General features: G+C 40.8%; 1 pseudogene; it reads right to left on the reverse strand.

Annotated features, from left to right (window-relative positions):
- Positions 1-456: 456 nt before the first annotated feature.
- Positions 457-7739, reverse strand: LOC147005991 (transforming acidic coiled-coil-containing protein 3 pseudogene; annotated as a pseudogene).
- Between the last annotated feature and the right edge of the window lie 343 nt (positions 7740-8082).

Here is an 8082-nt window from a genome sequence, read left to right on the forward strand (position 1 = left end):
GAACGGGGACTCTTTTCTTCCTCCTCCTCCTCCTCTTCTTCCTCCTCCTTCTCCTCCTCCTCTTAGGTTTGGTCTTTTTCATAGTGCCTCAGATTTCCTGGATATTTTGAGTCAGAAGTTTTTTAGATTTAATATTTTCTTTGACATATGTGTCTATTTCTTCTATCATACCTTTAACATTTGAGATTCTCTCTTCTATCTCTTGTAATCTGTTTATGATGCTTGCATCTGTAGTTGCTGTTTGATTACCTAGATTTTCCATTTCCAGGATTCTCTTAGTTTGTGTTGTCTTTATTGCTTCTATTTCCATTTTCAGGACTTAAATAGTTTTATTCATTTCCTTCAACTGTTTTTTTTTTCTTGACTTTCTTTAAAGAGTTTGTTCATTTCCTTCTATTTTTGCTTATCATTTCCTCAATTTCTTTTTTTTTTTTCTTATTAAAAATATTTTATTAGTTATTTGAGTTTTATACACTGCAGTTTGATCATATTCACAGCTTTGCAAGGCAATGGAAGAAAGTATGTCATTCTGTTTACAAATCGAACAATTTCAACCTGAAAGTCACAACACTAACACATTTACTAGGTCAAACATGTCTCACAATATTAAGTTTAAAAAATAAACTGGGCTGCACTTCAGTTGTGCTTTATTTGGAAACACCATCATATAAATCTAATTATTCCAAGAGAGTGCTGATTTGACCCCAAAAGATTATCTATAGATCAACTAGAATAAAGACATGTTCCAAAATGGTTATTCATATATAAATATTCCTTTCATAAAGAAACATATTGTTTATTAGTTATTTTCTTTTTTTTTTGGGGGGGGGGTTTATATTTTTTTTCTTTTTATTTTTTTTATTTATTTTTTTTAAATATTTTTATTACATATTTTCCTCAATTACATTTCCAATACTATCCCAAAAGTCCCCCATAGCGCCCCCCAATTCCCTACCCACCCATTCCCATTCTTTTGGCCCTGGCATTCCCCTATATTGGGGCATATAAAGTTTGCAAGTCCAATGGGCCTCTCTTTCCAGTGATGGCCGACTAGGCCATCTTTCGATACATATGCAGCTAGAGACAAGAGCTCCAGGGTTCTGGTTAGTACATCATGTTGTTCCAACAATAGGGTTGCAGATCCCTTTAGCTCCTTGGGTACTTTCTCTAGCTTCTCCATTGGGAGCCCTGTGATACATCCAATAGCTGACTGTGAACATCCACTCCTGTGTTTGCTAGGCCCCGGCATCGTCTCACAAGAGACAGCTATATTTGGGTCCTTTCAGCAAGATCTTACTAGTGTATGCAATGGTGCCAGCGTTTAGAAGCTGATTATGGGACGGATCCCTGGATACAGCAGTATCTAAATGGTCCATCCTTTCATCACAGCTACGAACTTTGTCTCTGTAACTCCTTCCCTGGGTGTTTTGTTCCCAATTCTAAGAAGGTGCACAATGTCCACACTTTGGTCTTCATTCTTCTTGAGTTTCATGCGTTTATCAAATTGTATCTTATATCTTGGGTATCCTAAGTTTTGGGCTAATATCAACTTATCAATGAATACATATTGTGTGAGATCTTTTGTGATTGTGTTACTTCACTCAAGATGATGCCCTCCAGGTCCATCCATTTGGCTAGGAATTTCATAAATTCATTCTTTTTAATAGCTGAGTAGTACTCCATTGTGTAAATGTACCATAATTTCTGTATCCATTCCTCTGTTGAGGGACATCTGGGTTCTTTCCAGCTTCTGGCTATTATAAATAGGGCTGCTATGAACATAGTGGAGCATGTGTCCTTTTTACCGGTTGGGACATCTTCTGGATATTTCCTCAATTTCTTTAGAGATTTATTCATTTTTCTCTTTAAGGACCTCTATCATCTTTATAAAGTTAGTTTTGAGGTCATTTTCTTGTGCTTCATCTGTTTTAGAATATTCAGGTCTTCCTGTAGAAAGATAGCTGGGTTCTGATGGTGATGTATTTCCCTGGCTATTGTTATAGGCATCTGGGTTTAGGGCACTTATAGATCAAGTCCTGGTTTCTGAGTTTGTCTTTGCTGGATGGGCGAATTTCCCTTGGTTACTCTTTCCTCTGGTCTTCTGGCCAGAATGGCCTGTGGTTGAGCATAAGCCTCTACATGAGTTCAAGGCTGAAATTCTGGCTGTCTTGGACTCTAGTAATTGTGGCTTCATAAAATGAATTGGGTAAAGTACCTTCTGTTTCTATTTTGTGAAATAGTTTGAGGAGAATTGGAATTAGGTCTCCTTTGAAGGTCTGGTAGAACTCTGCACTAAACCCATCTGGTCCTGGGCTTCTTTTGGTTGGGAGACTATTAATGACTGTTTCTATTTCTTTAGGGGATATGGGGCTGTTTAGATCATTACTCTGATCCTGATTTAACTTTGGTACCTGGTATCTGTCTAGAAAATTGTCCATTTCATTCAGGTTTTCCAGTTTTGTTGAGTATAGCCTTTTGTAATAGGATCTGTTGATGTTTTGGATTTCCTCAGGTTCTGTTGTTATGTCTCTCTTTTCATTTCTGATTTTGTTAATTAGGATACAGTCCCTGTGCCCTCTAGTTAGTCTGGCTAAGGGTTTATCTATCTTGTTGATTTTCTTAAAAAAAACAGCTCCTGGTTTGGTTGATTCTTTGTATAGTTCTTTTTGTTTCTACTTGGTTGATTTCAGCCCTGAGTTTGATTATTTCCTGCCATCTACTCCTCTTGGGTGAATTTGTTTCCTTTTCTTCTACAGCTTTTAGGTGTGCTGTCAAACTGCTAGTGTGTGCTCTCTCTCCAGCTTCATTTTGGCAGCACTCAGAGCTATGAATTTTCCTCTTAGGACTGCTTTCCTTGTGTCCCATAAGTTTGGGTATGTTGTGACTTCATTTTCATTAAACTCTAAAAAGTCTTTAATTTCTTTATTTCTTCCTGAACCAAGTTATCATTCCAGGTCAACGATAGCTTTCTCGTATTTATGTTGTTATTGAAGATCAGCCTTATTCCGTGGTGATCTGATAGGATACATGGGATAATTTGAATATTCTTGTATCTGTTGAGGACTGTTTTGTGACTGATTAGTTTTGAAGAAGGTGCCTTGAGGTGCTGAGAAGAAGGTATATCCTTTGTTATAGGGTAAAATGTTCTGTAGATATCTGTTAAAACCATTTGTTTCATAACTTCTGTTAGTTTCACTGTGTCTTTGTTTAGTTTCTGTTTCCACAATCTGTCCATTGATGAGAGTAGGGTGTTGAAGTCTCACAATACTATTGTGTGAGGTACAATGTGTGCTTTGAGCTTTACTAAAGTTTCATTAATGAATGTGGCTGCCCTTGCATTTGGAACATACATATTCAGAATGGAGAATACGTCTTGGAAGATTTTTCCTTTGAGGAGAATGAAGTGCCCATCCTTGGTCTTTTTTGATAACTTTGGGTTGGAAGTTGATTTTATTCGATATTAGAATGGCTACTCCAGCTTGCTTCTTCGGACCATTTGCTTGGAAAATTGCTTTCCAGCCTTTTACTCTGAGGTAGTGTCTGTCTTTGCCCCTGAGATGGGTTTCCTGTATGTAGCAAAATGCTGGGTCCTGTTTATGTAGCCAGTCTGTTAGTGTACAGGCTGGTTTTGTGTGTCAACTTGACACAAGCTGGAGTTATCACAGAGAAAGGAGCTTCAGTTGGGGGTAAGTGCCTCCATGAGATCCAGCTGTGGGGCATTTTCTCAATTAGTGATCAAGGGGGAAGGGCCCCTTGTGGGTGGGACCATTCCTGGGCTGGTAGTCTTGGGTTCTATAAGAGAGCATGGTGAGCAAGCCAGGGGAAGTAAGCCAGTAAGAAACATCCCTCCATGGCCTCTGCATCAGCTCCTGCTTCCTGACCTGCTTGAGTTCCAGTCCTGACTTCCTTTGGTGATAAACAGCAATGTGGAAAAATGTAAGGAAATAAATCCTTTCCTCCCCAGCTTGCTTCTTGGTCATGATGTATTGTCCAGGAATAGAAACCATGACTAAGACAGTTTATGTCTTTTTATTGGGGAATTAAGTCTAATGATTTTAAGAGATATTAAGGAAAAGTAATTGTTGCTTCCTTTTATTTTTGTTGTTAGAGTTGGGATTCTGTTCTTGCTGCTATCTTCTTTTAGGTTTGTTGAAGGATTACTTTCTTGATTTTACTGGGGCATAATTTCCCCCTTGTGTTGGAGTTTTCCCTTTGTTATCCTTTGAAGGACTGGATTCATGGAAAGATATTGTGTGAATTTGGTTTTGTCATGGAATACTTTGGTTTCTCCATCTATGGTATTTGAGAGTTTTGCTGGGTATAGTAGCCTGGGTTGGCATTTGTGTTCTCCTAGGGTCTGTATAACATCTGTCCAGGATCATCTGGCTTTCATAGTCTCTGGTGAAAAGTCTGTTGTAATTCTGATACTGCCTTTATATGTTACTTGACCTTTTTTCCTTACTGCTTTTAATATTCTATCCTTATTTAATGCATTTGTTGTTCTGATTATTATGTGTCAGGAGGAATTTCTTTTCTGGTCCAGTCTATTTGGAGTTCTGTAGGCTTCTTTTATGTTCATGGGCATCTCTTTCTTTAGGTTTAGGAAGTTTTCTTCTATAATTTTGTTGAAGATAGTTACTGGCCCTTTAAGTTGAAAATCTTCATTCTCATCTATACCTATTATCCTTAGGTTTGGTCTTCTCATTGTGTCCTGGATTTCCTGGATGTTTTGAGTTAAGATCTTTTTACATTTTTGCATTTTCTTTGATTGTTGTGTCCATGTTTTCTATGGAATCTTCTGCATCTGAGATTCTCTCTTCCATCTCTTGTATTCTGTTGCTGATGCTCACATCTATGGTTCCTGATTTCTTTCCTAGGATTTCTATCTCCAGAGTTGTCTCCCTTTGTGATTTCTTTATTGTTTCTATTTCCATTTTTAGATCCTGGATGGTTTTGTTCAATTCTTTTACCTGTTTGGTAGTATTTCCCTGTAACTCTTTAAGGGATTTTTGTGTTTCCTCTTAAAGGGATTCTAGCTGTTTACCTGTGTTTTCCTGTATTTCTTTAAGGGAGTTATTTATTTCCTTCTTAAAGTCCTCCATAATCATCATGAGAAGTGACTTTAGATCCATATCTTGCTTTTCTGGTGTGATGGTGTATCCAGGACTTGCGCTATGGTGATAGAGTTTGGTTCTGATGATGCCAAGTAATCTTGGTTTCTGTTGCTTCTGTTCTTATGCTTGCCTCCTGCCTTCTGATTATCTCAAGTGCTTGCTGCTCTCAATATATCTGATTTGAGCCAGTCCTTCCTATAATTCCAGTTGATGCAGGACTCGTCATAGTCCAGCTTTCTCTACGATCCTGTAATTCCAGGCTCTTGTGAACCTGAGATTCTTGGTGTGTCAAGTTCTTGGCAGTCAAGCTTCCTCTGAGACCCTGAGATCCTGGTTTGACCAAGCTTCTGGTATCCTGGGATCCAAGAATCCTAAGATCCTGGGCGTGTTACAGCGCCTATAAGTGGTGTTTCCTCTGGGGACCATGGGGCTGTCTGGTGTGTTAGAAACCAAGGTATACCAGCACAAATCAGAAGGAACCTGAGCTGGTCAGGCAGGGCTCCTGTTTCCTTGCTCCTGCTGTCACAGGCCTGTCACAGTTGGTTTGGAACAGATGTTGTGTTCTACTCACTAGTGATCCTAAGATCACATGGAGAGTCCTCTGGGGACCGTGGGACTGTAGGCCGAGTTTGAGCCCAAGGTGATTCAGAGCTGTCACCCATTTGAAGGGACTTGAGCCCTTGGTCAGGCAGGTTTTCTGCTTCCCAGCTGCTGTCACAGGCCCGTCACAATTGGATTGGAACCGATGTTGTGTTCCACTCACCAGTGATCCTAAGATTGCGTGAAGAGTTCTCTGTGGACCGTGGGACTGTCCACCTAATTTGAGCCCAAAGTGACCCAGAGTTGGCACCAACCAGAAGGGCTGGTCTCCCTTTTTTAAAGCCTTTTGGATTTTGTCTATGGCCAGTGCCTTCTGTTTCTCAGCCTCCTCCACTGATTTGTATACCATCTTCTCAAATCCATCAATGATCTTCCCCATCTCCAAATACTGGAAGTCCACATACTTGATTCCCAGCTCCAAGTTTGCCTATCTCACCCCATTCACCACTGCATCCAGGTCTTTCTGGCTGTATAGTAGCACATCCACAATAGGCCCAGCAGGAAGGAGACACACAGAGGTGGGGCTGACACAGGAACATCCAGAGCTCCCAAGAAATCTAAATCCACTAGCTCGGCTTCTATCAGATTTCCAGAGCCAAACTCCTCTGTATCCTGTGCACTATTTTTCACTGGGACCACTAGTGTTGGCTACAAAGGCCTCTTTTTCAGAAGGGGATCAAATTTCAAGTATAAAAACTGCCTCCTCCAGGCCGACTAACTCCTTAAATGAGGAAGTTCCAAACTGCTTCAGATAATCCACTTCAGCACCAGTACCTAGAACTTCTGCTGGGTCTCTGAAGCTCTCTTCCTTTAGGTCCAAGACAGGTTCTTGTTCCTGATGGGAAGGCTCCAGCACTGGCTCAGTAGAAGGGGTCACCAACTCACTGTCCAAGCTTGTACCTATCTTCACTCCAGACTCCCTCTTTGCTCTTCCTGTCCCCCAACTCAACTTCTTCTAGCTATCAAACCTCTACCAGATAGCACTACAATTTGTGATCCAGCTAACCAACCTCCCTCTTACCATTATAAACTTGTCTCTACAACCTCTCCTAATACCCCACTCTCCTCAGCTTCCTTTTCTCACCATATTTCCCCAGAGTGTCCTTGCTCAATCTCTCCAGACTCCTCCCCTCTCCTGTGCCAGCTGCATGCCACTCCAGTTGTCCTACACTGGCACCTACTTTCAGCCTTCCCACCACTCACTCTAAATCTACAGTAAAGCCCTCTACTTCTTCCCCTACCTAGCCTAACCCAGCATTCGTCCTTCCTTTACACTATGACCCACATCCCCTCTTTCACCCCCTGACACTCATCAAACTCTGTCCTATCTTCACTAGCTCTTTCATCCTAACAGTCAAGTGTTGTCTTATTTTGTTAAAAGCCCACCTTCCGCCTACTCCTGAGTACTTACATTTCTTAAAATCTATCACTGCCTCTTGCAAAATCTGTCAGTTGTCAGACTCAACTCCAGGTATCATTGCACCCCCTTTTCCTACTCATCAGGCTAGAGGTTCCCTTCCTGGAACTGACTGGCAACTTGACTTTACCCACATGCCCACTGTCAAACGTGACAAATACCTTCTGGTCTTGGTGGAAACCTTCTTGGGAAGATAATCCACTTGGGAAGTGGATTATCTGAGTTGGTGACCCCTTCTACTGAGCCAGTGCTGGAGCCTTGTTGGTGGAAGCATTCCCCAGCAACAACAAAAGGGCTCAGACAGTCTTTGATCTTCTCCTCCAAGAGATCATTCCCAGATTTGGTATCCCAGTGAGACAAGGTCCTGAATTCACTTTCCAAATTTCTCAAACTCTATCTAATGCCCTAGACATACCCTGGTATTTTCATATTCCCTACCACCCCATCTTTAGGAAAGATAGAAAGAACTAACTACTCCCTAAAAACCACTCCTGTCTAACTGTCACAGGAACTTCACCTCGATTGGGTAAAACTCCTACCTCTGTCTCATTTTAGGCTATAAGCTCTGTCCCCAAGCAACCTCTTTTCATCTCACCTTTCCAACTCATGTATGGACATCTGGTCCTAACTCCTGACCACTACAGTTTGATTCTCAGGACCTACATGGCAGAAGGAAAGAATCAAGTCCCATAAGTTATCCTTGAACCTGCACACACACACACACACACACACACACACACACACACATAATAACTAAATAGAAATTAAATAAATAAATAAATAGTCTTTTTAAAAATATTATTGTTGAGAGTCTATTTTATCCCAGTCAGGATGGGCATTACCAAGAAAACCACAAGAAATTCTTGGGTGTGAGGAAAGAGGAACCTTCCTTTATTGTTGATAGAAGAGTGAACAGGTGCAGCCACTATGGTAGTGTAGAGATTCCTCAAA

Source organism: Mus caroli, unplaced genomic scaffold, assembly GCF_978045245.1.
Source record: "Mus caroli unplaced genomic scaffold, Mus_caroli_1 scaffold_1, whole genome shotgun sequence".
Classification (NCBI taxonomy): Eukaryota; Metazoa; Chordata; class Mammalia; order Rodentia; family Muridae; genus Mus; species Mus caroli.